The sequence below is a fragment of the Etheostoma spectabile genome, unplaced genomic scaffold (assembly GCF_008692095.1).
Source record: "Etheostoma spectabile isolate EspeVRDwgs_2016 unplaced genomic scaffold, UIUC_Espe_1.0 scaffold00018925, whole genome shotgun sequence".
NCBI classification, from domain to species: Eukaryota; Metazoa; Chordata; class Actinopteri; order Perciformes; family Percidae; genus Etheostoma; species Etheostoma spectabile.
In genome coordinates, this window is record NW_022604572.1 from 22,677 (window position 1) to 40,291 (window position 17,615).

General features: G+C 40.1%; 1 long non-coding RNA gene across 1 annotated transcript; it reads left to right on the top strand.

The window, feature by feature from the left end:
* Positions 1-12,362: 12,362 nt before the first annotated feature.
* On the top strand, positions 12,363-16,335 carry LOC116683340 (uncharacterized). Its single transcript, XR_004330540.1, has 4 exons — positions 12,363-12,803; positions 13,408-13,515; positions 14,011-14,115; positions 14,720-16,335. It is a non-coding gene; the product is annotated as an uncharacterized LOC116683340 (long non-coding RNA).
* Positions 16,336-17,615: the final 1,280 nt, after the last annotated feature.

A 17,615-nucleotide genomic window follows, 5' to 3' on the forward strand; every position in this document is an offset into this window, starting at 1 on the left:
AATGGCTTATCAACATGGTCATTGGTCCCTATTTAGTCTTCTCACGATGAGGGAAACATGTTAAAAAACCTTGTGCCACATAAGAGACGTGTAGAGGGTCCTGACTGAGTGTTGACTGAGTGTGCCATAATGTTACAACCTGCAACTCAACAGTGAATCATAGGAAAGTAGGAAGGTGGATGGAGATGACAGGTATGTTAGGAATGAGGGTGTGAGCCTTGAGTGGCAAAGACACACACAGTTGTTTGGAATGGTAACGTCCCAGTTTGGATATAAACAGACACACCAAAGTGTGTGTGTGTGTGTGTGTGTGTGTGTGTGTGTGTGTGTGTGTGTGTGTGTGTGTGTGTGTGTTCTGGTATTCATCACGTTGTGGGGACAAGAATCTGTTTACACAGTCACGTCATGGGGACCACTTGCGGTATGGGGACGAAAAATCGGGTCCCCATAAAGGAAACCTTTTTAAATGAATGCTGAAGTCATTCTAAAGGTGCCTATGTGATTTTTAGCATTGACCCATAATACATGTTTTTCAGTTAGTGTGTGTGTGTGAACGGTGTGCTCACCAGCACGCCTGAAGGTTGAGAGTGGTATCGCACTCATTGCTTCACACACACATATTCCAAATATGGTTAGTCACCGCCCACTTCCTGGTCCTCATTAGGGAGGATTTCAGCAGCAAAAAGTATTTCAGTGTTTAGGCTACTGTTGAATAGGGTAAAATTTTAAAATAATAGATATCACTATGAAACTTTCTCAGTCGACTACTTACACAAGTATATAAAAAAAATGTATTGCAAGTATTTGAAATTTGCATTTTAAATTATGCTATATAGATATTATCTCAATAATGTTGCATATATTTTTGGTAGATAGATCTGAAAATATTATAAAGCAAGGTGCAAAGTTCTTTTTTCTTTCTGTTTATACACAAGATGAAAAAAATACAAAAGGGATGTCAGGATATCTGCTTTCATTACCTAGGATATCAAAATATACTGTCCATAGCCTTGGCATATAAATTTGATTATAATGTCACATGAATCAGACAATGAATGATTTATTTGTTATTTATGATTTATTAACAAATCCCTTTGAACATATCTTCAGAATACTGCTCTGTCTAACTGGAAAGTTTTGTGTACATAGGTGCTACATAGGCTGAGATGTTTATACTGGAGAATAAACAAACAAAATAGATTATCAGGCCCTAAGTAATAATAATATAGAATATTTAAATCTCATGAAAATGGATTATTTAATAAAATGGCGGGAATAAAAGGCCTACATCTGCAGTAACATTGGCATATCATGTACAAGGCTGCCAACAAAACCCCTCAGTCAGCTTCACCCTCAGCTGAACGAGATTTGTTTAGCTCTGTATGGTAATTATATCACACAAAATGTGTGACTGTCCTCTGAAGCCACAACGTCTCCATGGCAGGGATATAAGGCCTACATCTGCAGTAACATTGGCATATAATGTACAAGGTCACCGACAAAACCCGTGTTAGACAGTTGTATGGACACAGAACAAGAACAACAGTAGATGTTGCAGCTTTCTAAAGTATAATTTTCCATTTTAGGACCATATGTATATTAGCTGTGCTTAGACTCTTACACTGTCAGTTGTGGCGGCCTCAGCTTTTGAGATCCTGAGCATATCTGTTTCTCTCATTGAATAGACCATCACAACTGTGCTCTGATGCCACAACTTCTCCATAACAGAAAGCATGGCAGAGGCACCTTCATCACGGTGGAGATGGCCATGCTTGCTGCTGCCTCAAGCTTTCTTTTCCCCACAAAACTTTCCTATCAGTCAGCTCACGGTGAAGCTAACTAACCAGGCTCCTCTCAGTCAGCTCACGGTGAAGCTAACTAACCAGGCTCCCCTCAGTCAGCTCACAGTGAAGCTAACTTACCAGGCTCCCCTCAATTAACTTATGGTGAAGCTAACTTACCAGGCTCCCCTCAATTAACTTATGGTGAAGCTAACTAACCAGGCTCCCCTCAGTCAGCTCACGGTGAAGCTAACTAACCAGGCTCCTATCAGTCAGCTCATGGTGAAGCTAACTAACCAGGCTCCCCTCAATTAGCTTATGGTGAAGCTAACTAACCAGGCTCCTATCAATTAGCTCACGGTGAAGCTAACTTACCAGGCTCCTATCAGTCAGCTTCACCGTGAGCTGACTGAGGGGAGCCTGGTTAGTTACCTACAGCAGACTGTTTTGTGGGGGAAAGTAAGCTTGAGGCGGCACTGGTTCATAACAACACAACAGAACAAAACTAATCATTCAAAAGACCATACCAGAAACAGATCCTGACTAAATAAAGGCTCAGTGACCACCAACTGGGTCAGGCAGAGATGCACTTCCTCCTCCACTGAGAAACATTATCTTCACTAAGAGATTTATACCTTGAAAAAATAAAAAAACAATACAAATTCCCTAAGTTAACAACAGAAAAGAAGCTGGTAGTTCAGGAGAAGGGGCAGCAGCTCCACTGACAGCTAAATATGTATATGCCTGCCAGCCTGAGGGACTCAGAACCACTTTAGGATCCCAAAATGTACTGATTTGTTTAGCACTGTATGGTAATTATATGATACAGAATGTGTGACTGTCCTCTAAAGCCACAACTTCTCCATGGCAGGGATATAAGGCCTACACCTGCAGTAACATTGGCATATCATGTACAAGGTCAACGACAAAACCCGTGTTAGACAGTTGTATGGACACAGACAAGAACAACAGTAGATGTTGCAGCTTTCTAAAGTATAATTTTCCATTTTAGGACCATATGTATATTAGCTGTGCTTAGACTCTTACACTGTCAGTTGTGGCGGCCTCAGCTTTTGAGATCCTGAGCATATCTGTTTCTCTCATTGAATAGACCATCACAACTGTGCTCTGATGCCACAACTTCTCCATAACAGAAAGCATGGCAGAGGCACCTTCATCACGGTGGAGATGGCCATGCTTGCTGCTGCCTCAAGCTTTCTTTTCCCCACAAAACTTTCCTATCAGTCAGCTCACGGTGAAGCTAACTAACCAGGCTCCTCTCAGTCAGCTCACGGTGAAGCTAACTAACCAGGCTCCCCTCAGTCAGCTCACGGTGAAGCTAACTTACCAGGCTCCCCTCAGTCAGCTCACGGTGAAGCTAACTAACCAGGCTCCCCTCAGTCAGCTCACGGTGAAGCTAACTAACCAGGCTCCCCTCAGTCAGCTCACGGTGAAGCTAACTAACCAGGCTCCCCTCAGTCAGCTCACGGTGAAGCTAACTAACCAGGCTCCCCTCAGTCAGCTCACGGTGAAGCTAACTAACCAGGCTCCCCTCAGTCAGCTCACGGTGAAGCTAACTTACCAGGCTCCTATCAGTCAGCTTCACCGTGAGCTGACTGAGGGGAGCCTGGTTAGTTACCTACAGCAGACTGTTTTGTGGGGAAAAGTAAGCTTGAGGCGGCACTGGTTCATAACAACACAACAGAACAAAACTAATCATTCAAAAGACCATACCAGAAACAGATCCTGACTAAATAAAGGCTCAGTGACCACCAACTGGGTCAGGCAGAGATGCACTTCCTCCTCCACTGAGAAACATTATCTTCACTAAGAGATTTATACCTTGAAAAAATAAAAAAACAATACAAATTCCCTAAGTTAACACCAGAAAAGAAGCTGGTAGTTCAGGCGAAGGGAAAGCAGCTCCACTGACAGCTAAATATGTATATGCCTGCCAGCCTGAGGGACTCAGAACCACTTTAGGATCCCAAAATGTACTGATTTGTTTAGCACTGTATGGTAATTATATGATACAAAATGTGTGACTTTCCTCTAAAGCCACAACTTCTCCATGGCAGGGATATAAGGCCTACACCTGCAGTAACATTGGCATATCATGTACAAGGTCACCGACAAAACCCGTGTTAGACAGTTGTATGGACACAGACAAGAACAACAGTAGATGTTGCAGCTTTCTAAAGTATAATTTTCCATTCCAAAACCATATATGTATATTAGCTGTGCTTAGACTCTTACACTGTCAGTTGTGGCGGCCTCAGCTTTTGAGATCCAGGGCAAATCTGTTTCTCTCATTGAATAGACCATCACAACTGTGCTCTGATGCCACAACTTCTCCATAACAGAATGTATGGCAGAGGCACCTTCATCAAGGTGGAGATGACCATGCTTGCTGCTGCCTCAAGCTTTCTTTTTCCCTAAAAAGGTTCCCCTCAGTCAGCTCACGGTGAAGCTAACTAACCAGGCTCCTATCAGTCAGCTCAGATTTGTTTAACACTGTATAGTCATTATATTATCCAAAATGTTTAACTGTCCTCTGAAGCCACAACTTCTCCATGGCAGGGATATAAGGCCTACACCTGCAGTAACATTGGCATATTATGTACAAGGTCACCGACATAACCAACAACTAGACAGTTCATAACAGAAAGCATGGCCCTCTCCACCCTTGTCAAGGTGGAGAGGGCCATGCTTGCTGCTGCCTCAAGCTTATTTTTCCCCACAAAACTGTCCCCTCAGTCAGCTCATGGTGAAGCTAACTAACCAGGCTCCCCTCAATTAGCTTATGGTGAAGCTAACTAACCAGGCTCCTATCAATTAGCTCACGGTGAAGCTAACTTACCAGGCTCCTATCAGTCAGCTTCACTGTGAGCTGACTGAGGGGAGCCTGGTTAGTTAGCTTCACCTACAGCAGACTGTTTTGTGGGGGAAAGTAAGCTTGAGGCGGCACTGGTTCATAACAACACAACAGAACAAAACTAATCATTCAAAAGACCATACCAGAGACAGATCCTGACTAAATAAAGGCTCAGTGACCACCAACTGGGTCAGGCAGAGATGCACTTCCTCCTCCACTGTGAAACATTATCTTCACTAAGAGATTTATACCTTGAAAAAATAAAAAAACAATACAAATTCCCTAAGTTAACACCAGAAAAGAAGCTGGTAGTTCAGGCGAAGGGAAAGCAGCTCCACTGACAGCTAAATATGTATATGCCTGCCAGCCTGAGGGACTCAGAACCACTTTAGGATCCCAAAATGTACTGATTTGTTTAGCACTGTATGGTAATTATATGATACAAAATGTGTGACTTTCCTCTAAAGCCACAACTTCTCCATGGCAGGGATATAAGGCCTACACCTGCAGTAACATTGGCATATCATGTACAAGGTCACCGACAAAACCCGTGTTAGACAGTTGTATGGACACAGACAAGAACAACAGTAGATGTTGCAGCTTTCTAAAGTATAATTTTCCATTCCAAAACCATATATGTATATTAGCTGTGCTTAGACTCTTACACTGTCAGTTGTGGCGGCCTCAGCTTTTGAGATCCAGGGCAAATCTGTTTCTCTCATTGAATAGACCATCACAACTGTGCTCTGATGCCACAACTTCTCCATAACAGAATGTATGGCAGAGGCACCTTCATCAAGGTGGAGATGACCATGCTTGCTGCTGCCTCAAGCTTTCTTTTTCCCTAAAAAGGTTCCCCTCAGTCAGCTCACGGTGAAGCTAACTAACCAGGCTCCTATCAGTCAGCTCAGATTTGTTTAACACTGTATAGTCATTATATTATCCAAAATGTTTAACTGTCCTCTGAAGCCACAACTTCTCCATGGCAGGGATATAAGGCCTACACCTGCAGTAACATTGGCATATTATGTACAAGGTCACCGACATAACCAACAACTAGACAGTTCATAACAGAAAGCATGGCCCTCTCCACCCTTGTCAAGGTGGAGAGGGCCATGCTTGCTGCTGCCTCAAGCTTATTTTTCCCCACAAAACTGTCCCCTCAGTCAGCTCATGGTGAAGCTAACTAACCAGGCTCCCCTCAATTAGCTTATGGTGAAGCTAACTAACCAGGCTCCTATCAATTAGCTCACGGTGAAGCTAACTTACCAGGCTCCTATCAGTCAGCTTCACTGTGAGCTGACTGAGGGGAGCCTGGTTAGTTAGCTTTACCTACAGCAGACTGTTTTGTGGGGGAAAGTAAGCTTGAGGCGGCACTGGTTCATAACAACACAACAGAACAAAACTAATCATTCAAAAGACCATACCAGAGACAGATCCTGACTAAATAAAGGCTCAGTGACCACCAACTGGGTCAGGCAGAGATGCACTTCCTCCTCCACTGTGAAACATTATCTTCACTAAGAGATTTATACCTTGAAAAAATAAAAAAACAATACAAATTCCCTAAGTTAACACCAGAAAAGAAGCTGGTAGTTCAGGCGAAGGGAAAGCAGCTCCACTGACAGCTAAATATGTATATGCCTGCCAGCCTGAGGGACTCAGAACCACTTTAGGATCCCAAAATGTACTGATTTGTTTAGCACTGTATGGTAATTATATGATACAAAATGTGTGACTTTCCTCTAAAGCCACAACTTCTCCATGGCAGGGATATAAGGCCTACACCTGCAGTAACATTGGCATATCATGTACAAGGTCACCAACAAAACCCGTGTTAGACAGTTGTATGGACACAGAACAAGAACAACAGTAGATGTTGCAGCTTTCTAAAGTATAATTTTCTATTCCAAAACCATATATGTATATTAGCTGTGCTTAGACTCTTACACTGTCAGTTGTGACGGCCTCAGCTTTTGAGATCCTGAGCATACAGTGCCTTGCGAAAGTATTCGGCCCCCTTGAACTTTTCAACCTTTTGACACATTTCAGGCTTCAAACTATTTTTTGTGAAGAATCACCAACAAGTGGGACACAATTGTGAAGTGGAGCGAAATCTATTGGATATTTTAAACTTTTTTAGCAAATAAAAAACTGAAAAGTTTCCAAGAGTCCAGAAGTTCAGCGAGGATCTCTGAATGATCCAATGTTGTCCTAATTGACTGATGGGGATAAACAGAATCTACCTGTGTGTGATCAAGTCTCTGTAGAAATGCACCTGCTCTGTGATAGTCCCAGGGTTCTGTTGAAAGCGCAGAGAGCATCATGAAGACCAAGGAACACACCAGGCAGGTCCGTAATACTGGTGTGGAGAAGTTTAAAGCCGGATTTGGATACAAAAAGATTTCCCAAGCTTTAAACATCCCAAGGAGCACTGTGCAAGCCATCATTTAGAAATGGAAGGAGTATCAGACCACTGCAAATCTACCAAGACCTGGCCGTCCCTGTAAACTTTCAGCTCAGACAAGGAGAAGATGATCAGAGATGCAGCCAAGAGGCCCATGATCCCTCTGGATGAACTGCAGAGATCTCCAGCTGAGGTGGGAGAGTCTGTCCAGAGGACAACAATCAGTCGGACACTGCACAACTCTGGCCTTCATGGAAGAGTGGCAAGAAGAAATCCATTTCTCAAAGATATCCATAAAAAGTCTTGTCTAAAGTTTGCCACAAGCCACCTGGGAGACACACCAAACATGTGGGAGAAGGTGCTCTGGTCAGATGAAACCAAAATCAAACTTTTTTGCCACAATGCAAAACGATATGTTTGGCGTAATAGCAACACAACTCATCACCCTAAACACACCATCCCCACTGTCAAACATGGTGGTGGCAGCATCATGGTCTGGGCCTGCTTTTCTTCAGCAGGGACAGGGAAGATGGTTAAAATTGAGGGGAAGATGGATGCAGCCATTCTGGATGAAAACCTGTTGGAGTCTGCAAAAGACCTGAACCTGGGACGGAGATTTATCTTCCAACAAGACAATGATCCCAAACATACAGCAACATCTACAAAGGAACGGTTCACAAATAAACGTATCCAGGTGTTAGAATGGCCAAGTCAAAGTCCAGACCTGAATCCAATCGAGAATCTGTGGGAAGAACTGAAAACTGCTGTTCACAAACGCTCTCCATCCAACCTCACTGAGCTCGAGCTGTTTTGCAAGGAAGAATGGGCAAGAATTTCAGTCTCTCGATGTGCAAAACTGATAGAGACGTCCCCCAAGCGACTTGCAGCTGTAATCGCAGCAAAAGGTGGCTCTACAAAGTATTAACGCAAGGGGGCCGAATAATTTTGCACGCACCATATCCAATAGATTTCATTCCACTTCACAATTGTGTCCCACTTGTTGGTGATTGTTCACAAAAAATAAAAATTGTATATCTTTATGTTGGAAGCCTGAAATGTGTCAAAAGGTTGAAAAGTTCAAGGGGGCCGAATACTTTCGCAAGGCACTGTATGCTCTGGATCTCAAAAGCTGAGGCCGTCACAATTGACAGTGTAAGAGTCTAAGCACAGCTAATATACGTATGTTGCTGGAATGGAAAATTATATAGCCTCACGGTGAGGCTAACTAACCAGGCTCTTATCAGTCAGCTCACGGTGAAGCTAACTAACCAGGCTCCTATCAGTCAGCTCAGATTTTTTTAGCACTGTATAGTAATTATATTATCCAAAATGTGTAATTGTGCTCTGAAGCCACAACTTCTCAATGGCAGGGATATAAGGCCTACACCTGCAAGTAACATTGGCATATCATGTACAAGGTCACCGACATAACCAACAACAAGACAGTTCATAACAGAAAGCATGGCCCTCTCCACCCTTGTCAAGGTGGAGAGGGCCATGCTTGCTGCTGCCTCAAGCTTATTTTTCCCCACAAAACTGTCCCCTCAGTCAGCTCATGGTGAAGCTAACTAACCAGGCTCCCCTCAGTCAGCTCACGGTGAAGCTAACTAACCAGGCTCCTATCAGTCAGCTCACGGTGAAGCTAACTAACCCGGCTCATATCAGTTAGCTGATGGTGAAGCTAACTAACCAGGCTCCTATCTGTATTTTGGACTTTGTTTTCACAACAAGTCTAAAAAAAGACGTTATTGAAGGGATGTCTCATCTTAAAGGTCACAATTCACATGATGGATGAGGAAGATTGTTTGCAGAAGATTATAGCTAATGGGGCTAATTAATTGTACAGAGAAACTAAAGTGAAACAGAAGGTAAGTGAATTTTTTTGTGGTATTGGGATATTTGAAGGCATGCAATGAACCAATACAACCTGTGCTTAGTGCTAAAATAGGTTAATTGGTTCTAATTAGTTTGCATAATAGCTAGTTAAGATTAGGCTAACTATCCTGTAGATGCAGAGTGTAGGCCTCATTTTGGCTTTTGTTTACAATTCATTGTAAATGGTATATTTAAGTGAATGTATAAAGTACTAAATTTGAACATAAATTGAGGCTTATGACTGAGGTGCTTCAAAAAATATTTAAGTAATTTTAAATGACAATATTTCACAGGGCAATCTCAAATAGTGATAATTCACAAGAAAATGAAAACAGACTGTAGTTTCCGTTTTGGGGCTTTTAATTTGAAATCCACAGGAAGTCACATGTACGTTTTATTAAAGGAAACTTAACAGTTAGCTAGCTTCTGTCAAAGCATGCTCATGGAATTGAGTTGCTAAAATGGGATGACAGTTATTGAAAAGATAAAAGAAGACTCAGAGGGTTGCGTTAAATGTATTTACAGTAACAACTTTGTTGTTGCTGTGTGTTTTCTCTAGTCCAAGCTGTATTACCAAAATGTGCTCAGGTTGCTAGTGGCTACAAGATGCAAGAAAACGTGAGTATTCAAGACAATAAATAATTGTAAGTTTTATTGCTGTGCTGCAGCCCAGCTAATAGCATATTTGAGACAATATCAATCTAAGGCTATGTTCTGACTGCAGGCAAATCAGATATTTTTAAGAAATTTAAGTAGCTAAGAACAGGTAGGAATTATTTTGCTTGATGTACTCTATTATGAATTAGTACACTCAACAGTTTAATGTAATGCTTCTAGAAGGTTTGTGGAAGTCCAGTTGACTAGTTAGGGCAGATCTTAACCTTCAGGAGGGTCTGTTCCATGGTTAATCATCAGTGTTTTCTGGACACTGACGACGTCCCCACAGCACACATTTGGTCACTTTCTGAATTAAAAACTGTGTGAAACATACTGGACCAAAATGGTTAACATACGAAACTGTTACATTGTGTGTAAAATGTCCCCACAAAGCCTGTTGTGTTTGAATTGTGTGATTAAAGACAGGGCTTCATATCAAATTGATAATTTATGTCTCTATTTTCATATTCTAAAACTCTGCCACCATAAATGTTTTTACAGACATCCAGCATTGAAAGGGACAGCATTGCTGCAGACAGATCCAGACCTTTGCCCCTGTCAGACAATCAGATTGATGTCACTGGTCAACACAAAGCTCCTCAAAAGGTACATTCATGTTCATCACTTCAGATTTAATAGAAAAGTCTCTTTATGTCAGGTTTTAGTTTTTTTCACATCTTAAGTATGTAAGAAGAGGAAGGAAGTGTAGTGAAATATATTCTAGTATGAAGTAGTACACTCAACAGTTTAATGTAATGCTTCTAGAAGGTTTGTGGAAGTCCAGTTGACTAGTTAGGGCAGATTTTAACCTTCAGGAGGGTCTGTTCCATGGTTAATCATCAGTGTTTTCTGGACACTGACGACGTCCCCACAGCACACATTTGGTCAGTTTCTGAATTAAAAACTGTGTGAAACATTTTGGACCAAAATAGACCAAAATGGTCCCCATTAGACACTGTTCCATTGTGTGTAAAATGTCCCCACAAAGCCTGTTGTGTTTGAGTTGTGTGATTTTAAAACAGGGCTTGGCTTGCCAGTAAGAAATACTTTATTTTGAATTTGATTGATTAATCTGAAGTCTGGTACATGTTTGCATGTATCTAATCTTAAAGATTGTGTCTGAACAACAGGTCCATATTGCTTATATTATTCAGTGTTTACATCAAATTGATAATTTATTTGTCTCTATTTTCATATTCTGTTTTTACAGATGGCCAGCACAACAACTGAGAGCACTGTGGCAGACAAGTCCAAAATGTTACCCCTGTCAGACAATCACATTCATGAGATCACTGGTCAACACAAAACTCAATAACAGGTAGTGTACAGTCATGTTCATCACTGCAGATTACATGCTATAGTCTCTATAAGTAAGGTTTTGGTATTTGTCATGTCTTAAGTATGTAAGAAGAGAAAGGAAGTGTAATAAAATGTGCTCTAGTATGAAGCAGTATACGCAACAGTTTAATGTAATGCATCTAGAAGGTTTGTGGAAGTCCAGTTGACTAGTTAGGGCAGATCTTAACCTTCAGGAGGGTCTGTTCTATGGTTAATCTTCAGTGTTTTCTGGACACTGACGACGTCCCCACAGCACACATTTGGTCAGTTTCTGAATAAAAACTGTGTGAAACATTTAGGACCAAAATGGTTCCCATACAAAACTGTTACATTGTGTGTAAAATGTCCCCACAAAGCCTGTTGTGTTTGAGTTGTGTGATTAAAGACAGGGCTTTACACCAAATTGATAATTTATGTCTCTATTTTCATATTCTAAAACTCTGCCACCATAAATGTTTTTACAGACATCCAGCATTGAAAGGGACAGCATTGCTGCAGACAGATCCAGACCTTTGCCCCTGTCAGACAATCAGATTGATGTCACTGGTCAACACAAAGCTCCTCAAAAGGTACATTCATGTTCATCACTTCAGATTTAATAGAACAGTCTCTTTATGTCAGGTTTTAGTTTTTTTCACATCTTAAGTATGTAAGAAGAGGAAGGAAGTGTAGTGAAATATATTCTAGTATGAAGTAGTACACTCAACAGTTTAATGTAATGCTTCTAGAAGGTTTGTGGAAGTACAGTAGACAAGTTAGGGCAGATTTTAACCTTCAGGAGGGTCTGTTCCATGGTTAATCATCAGTGTTTTCTGGACACTGACGACGTCCCCACAGCACACATTTGGTCAGTTTCTGAATTAAAAACTGTGTGAAACATTTTGGACCAAAATAGACCAAAATGGTCCCCATTAGACACTGTTCCATTGTGTGTAAAATGTCCCCACAAAGCCTGTTGTGTTTGAGTTGTGTGATTTTAAAACAGGGCTTGGCTTGCCAGTAAGAAATACTTTATTTTGAATTTGATTGATTAATCTGAAGTCTGGTACATGTTTGCATGTATCTAATCTTAAAGATTGTGTCTGAACAACAGGTCCATATTGCTTATATTATTCAGTGTTTACATCAAATTGATAATTTATTTGTCTCTATTTTCATATTCTGTTTTTACAGATGGCCAGCACAACAACTGAGAGCACTGTGGCAGACAAGTCCAAAATGTTACCCCTGTCAGACAATCACATTCATGAGATCACTGGTCAACACAAAACTCAATAACAGGTAGTGTACAGTCATGTTCATCACTGCAGATTACATGCTATAGTCTCTATAAGTAAGGTTTTGGTATTTGTCATGTCTTAAGTATGTAAGAAGAGAAAGGAAGTGTAATAAAATGTGCTCTAGTATGAAGCAGTACACGCAACAGTTTAATGTAATGCATCTAGAAGGTTTGTGGAAGTCCAGTTGACTAGTTAGGGCAGATCTTAACCTTCAGGAGGGTCTGTTCTATGGTTAATCATCAGTGTTTTCTGGACACTGACGACGTCCCCACAGCACACATTTGGTCAGTTTCTGAATAAAAACTGTGTGAAACATTTAGGACCAAAATGGTTCCCATACAAAACTGTTACATTGTGTGTAAAATGTCCCCACAAAGCCTGTTGTGTTTGAGTTGTGTGATTAAAGACAGGGCTTTACACCAAATTGATCATTTATGTCTCTATTTTCATATTCTAAAACTCTGCCACCATAAATGTTTTTACAGACATCCAGCATTGAAAGGGACAGCATTGCTGCAGACAGATCCAGACCTTTGCCCCTGTCAGACAATCAGATTGATGTCACTGGTCAACACAAAGCTCCTCAAAAGGTACATTCATGTTCATCACTTCAGATTTAATAGAACAGTCTCTTTATGTCAGGTTTTAGTTTTTTTCACATCTTAAGTATGTAAGAAGAGGAAGGAAGTGTAGTGAAATATATTCTAGTATGAAGTAGTACACTCAACAGTTTATTGTAATGCTTCTAGAAGGTTTGTGGAAGTCCAGTTGACTAGTTAGGGCAGATTTTAACCTTCAGGAGGGTCTGTTCCATGGTTAATCATCAGTGTTTTCTGGACACTGACGACGTCCCCACAGCACACATTTGGTCAGTTTCTGAATTAAAAACTGTGTGAAACATTTTGGACCAAAATAGACCAAAATGGTCCCCATTAGACACTGTTCCATTGTGTGTAAAATGTCCCCACAAAGCCTGTTGTGTTTGAGTTGTGTGATTTTAAGACAGGGCTTGGCTTGCCAGTAAGAAATACTTTATTTTGAATTTGATTGATTAATCTGAAGTCTGGTACATGTTTGCATGTATCTAATCTTAAAGATTGTGTCTGAACAACAGGTCCATATTGCTTATATTATTCAGTGTTTACATCAAATTGATAATTTATTTGTCTCTATTTTCATATTCTGTTTTTACAGATGGCCTGCACAGCAACTGAGAGCACTGTGGCAGACAAGTCCAAAATGTTACCCCTGTCAGACAATCACATTCATGAGATCACTGGTCAACACAAAACTCAATAACAGGTAGTGTACAGTCATGTTCATCACTGCAGATTACATGCTATAGTCTCTATAAGTAAGGTTTTGGTATTTGTCATGTCTTAAGTATGTAAGAAGAGGAAGGAAGTGTAATAAAATGTGCTCTAGTAAGAAGCAGTACACGCAACAGTTTAATGTAATGCATCTAGAAGGTTTGTGGAAGTCCAGTTGACTAGTTAGGGCAGATCTTAACCTTCAGGAGGGTCTGTTCCATGGTTAATCTTCAGTGTTTTCTGGACACTGACGATGTCCCCACAGCACACATTTGGTCAGTTTCTGAATTAAAAACTGTGTGAAACATTTTGGACCAAAATAGACCAAAATGGTCCCCATTAGACACTGTTACATTGTGTGTAAAATGTCCCCACAAAGCCTGTTGTGTTTGAGTTGTGTGATTAAAGACAGGGCTTTACATCAAATTGATAATTTATGTCTCTATTTTCATATTCTAAAACTCTGCCACCATAAATGTTTTTACAGACATCCAGCATTGAAAGGGACAGCATTGCTGCAGACAGATCCAGACCTTTGCCCCTGTCAGACAATCAGATTGATGTCACTGGTCAACACAAAGCTCCTCGAAAGGTACATTCATGTTCATCACTTCAGATTTAATAGAACAGTCTCTTTATGTCAGGTTTTAGTTTTTTTCACATCTTAAGTATGTAAGAAGAGGAAGGAAGTGTAGTGAAATATATTCTAGTATGAAGTAGTACACTCAACAGTTTAATGTAATGCTTCTAGAAGGTTTGTGGAAGTACAGTAGACAAGTTAGGGCAGATTTTAACCTTCAGGAGGGTCTGTTCCATGGTTAATCATCAGTGTTTTCTGGACACTGACGACGTCCCCACAGCACACATTTGGTCACTTTCTGAATTAAAAACTGTGTGAAACATTTTGGACCAAAATAGACCAAAATGGTCCCCATTAGACACTGTTCCATTGTGTGTAAAATGTCCCCACAAAGCCTGTTGTGTTTGAGTTGTGTGATTTTAAAACAGGGCTTGGCTTGCCAGTAAGAAATACTTTATTTTGAATTTGATTGATTAATCTGAAGTCTGGTACATGTTTGCATGTATCTAATCTTAAAGATTGTGTCTGAACAACAGGTCCATATTGCTTATATTATTCAGTGTTTACATCAAATTGATAATTTATTTGTCTCTATTTTCATATTCTGTTTTTACAGATGGCCAGCACAACAACTGAGAGCACTGTGGCAGACAAGTCCAAAATGTTACCCCTGTCAGACAATCACATTCATGAGATCACTGGTCAACACAAAACTCAATAACAGGTAGTGTACAGTCATGTTCATCACTGCAGATTACATGCTATAGTCTCTATAAGTAAGGTTTTGGTATTTGTCATGTCTTAAGTATGTAAGAAGAGGAAGGAAGTGTAATAAAATGTGCTCTAGTATGAAGCAGTATACGCAACAGTTTAATGTAATGCATCTAGAAGGTTTGTGGAAGTCCAGTTGACTAGTTAGGGCAGATCTTAACCTTCAGGAGGGTCTGTTCTATGGTTAATCTTCAGTGTTTTCTGGACACTGACGACGTCCCCACAGCACACATTTGGTCAGTTTCTGAATAAAAACTGTGTGAAACATTTTGGACCAAAATGGTTCCCATTAGACACTGTTACATTGTGTGTAAAATGTCCCCACAAAGCCTGTTGTGTTTGAGTTGTGTGATTTAAAGACAGGGCTTGGCTGGCCAATAAGAAATGCTTTACTTTGAATTTCATTTTTTTCTCAGAATTCTGGTATTTGTTTGCATGCATTTCATGTTAAAGATTGTGTCTGAACAACAGGTCCATCATTGATTTGTCAGAAGTCTGGTACATGTTTGCGTGCTAATAGAAATATGACAAAAGTTGTGACTGTGTTTGGGAATTAAAGAAATAATAGTTTTAACAGGGGAAAGTAAATGGTTTGAAAAGGTTTGTCTTATTGTCGTATGTTTTGGTTTGGAAATTATCCAGATAATTGCTCTTTAAATCTTTTGTACATGAGTAGCTAGCTTTTTATTGCTTTATTTGATTTATATGTTTATAGTGCCAAATCATAATAAGTTATGCTTTTGTACAGAGTATGTCTAGATCACATTCCAATTTATGATTAACAAAGTTCAATCAATTCCTCCATGAGCAACAGCAAGATGCAATATTTATGTGTTAAACCTTTCTTTTAACATGCAGGCATGTCAAACAGACCCGTCTCCATGGTTACAGCCATTTGCCTTGACCGGTTAGGAACAAGAGATCAATTAATATTTACTTGATTCTCTTAAATATTCCTATTAAAGTTAGATATCAATCAATCATATGTTTTGCTATGACCTGAATATGTATGATATGCAAAAGTGATGGTTGGAATCATTCATCTTTTCAAGCTTAATGCTCCATATCTATGTTATTTATGAACAACTAAGATAATCTGAATAAAAACATTTGTTATTATTGTACTTTGTATGCATCTTTTCATTCTAATTGATTCAATTTGTAGATTAAATCTTTAATTTATTTGTTGCAAAGTCCCCACTAATAACGATAGAATTTGTGTGAATTATGTAAATATCATGCTAATGAGGTCCCCACCAACAATGTTAATTCGTTTTTTTACTCGTCCCCAAATATGATGGTGAAGTCATTACTTCATCAATTCAGATGTTTAAAGTTGTGTATAAGCTAACAAGGCTATGGTGAGTATACCTGATTTTTTTCATACCTCTAGCACCTTTAGAAAGGGTGGTCCCCACAAATGATGGTTAAAAAATTGGTCCCCAATAAACATAAAAACCAGTATGTGTGTGTGTGTGTGTGTGGTGTGTGTGTGTGTGTGTGTGTGTGTGTGTGTGGGTGTGTGTGTGTGTGTTGTGTGGTGTGGGTTGTGTGTTATGTTGTCTCTCGTGGCACAAACTCACTTTTTCTAATTCATTTTCTCTTGCAGACATTTTCATGATTTGATGTTCATTCTTTGAATCCTAGAAAAGTGTAACATAAAGACATGACTTTGTGAATGGCCCCTACAATTGTATGTAACAATTCATACGTAAGGAGAGACAGGTCAGAACTTGCATTATCTTATTTGTCAGTACTTAATTCCAAATTTAATTAACGTGAGCTATCTGAATTGTGAATCTCTCAGACTTGACATGTCCCCAGAGTGATATGGGACCAATGTTTCACAATGATCTCTTATCCTGATTTGTGTTGACTGGCACTACAGAGCACCGTTCCCTCCTGCTGTTTCAGAATCAATAAATATATAGGCCTCTGTATCTAGTGGAAGATGACTTTGTTTTGTGAATATTTAGTTAACAGATTTACTTTTTAGGGTTCTGAAATAAGTCACATGTTTCCTTAATTCTAGCTTCATCGGTATTCTGTTCCTTGAGTTGACAAGGGACTATCTAACACGTTGTACCCTGCCGCTAATTCAGCAACAGTTAGGTTGGCGAGGGATATGATGAGGCGAAGCATGTTTTGTTATGAGTCTTGAGTTGTTCTACGCTGGACGGAGTGTCATTAAAAAGTAGACCAAGTACACAGTTGAAGCTGTCTCTGTGTTCATACTCTATCCACGCCCCAAAAGTACTGTATGTAATAATGGCGGGTTAATAGTTAACGCTAACAATCACTAGCGTTACACGGGCAAGTAAAAGGTCGGCTGAATTAATATGCTTACTACAGCAGTGGGAACCAAAATTGACAAAGGGTGCTTTGATTAATTGCATCCAGGATCAATACATGCTCAAGAACTTTTAGCGAAACATTTGCGTGCCATGTAGTCGGAACACGCCAAAACAGAAAAACCCCAGAAAGAACCGCCCACTAGGTTTGATTGACATGCGATCAATCAGGGCAGCATGGCATCGAAAGTGGAGACTAAATAAAAAAGGTTGCTACTTCAATAGGCTACACATTAAAGGTCCTCTCAGTGCCAAGTATCTAACACCTGAGTAGGGTTGTTTTGTGTTGCCATGGGGTTTTAGGTCTAAGTGACTACATTTACATGAAAAAATATTCCGGTTTTGCCCTAATTCCCGAAAAAGATGTTATTCCGACTAAGCTGTTTACAT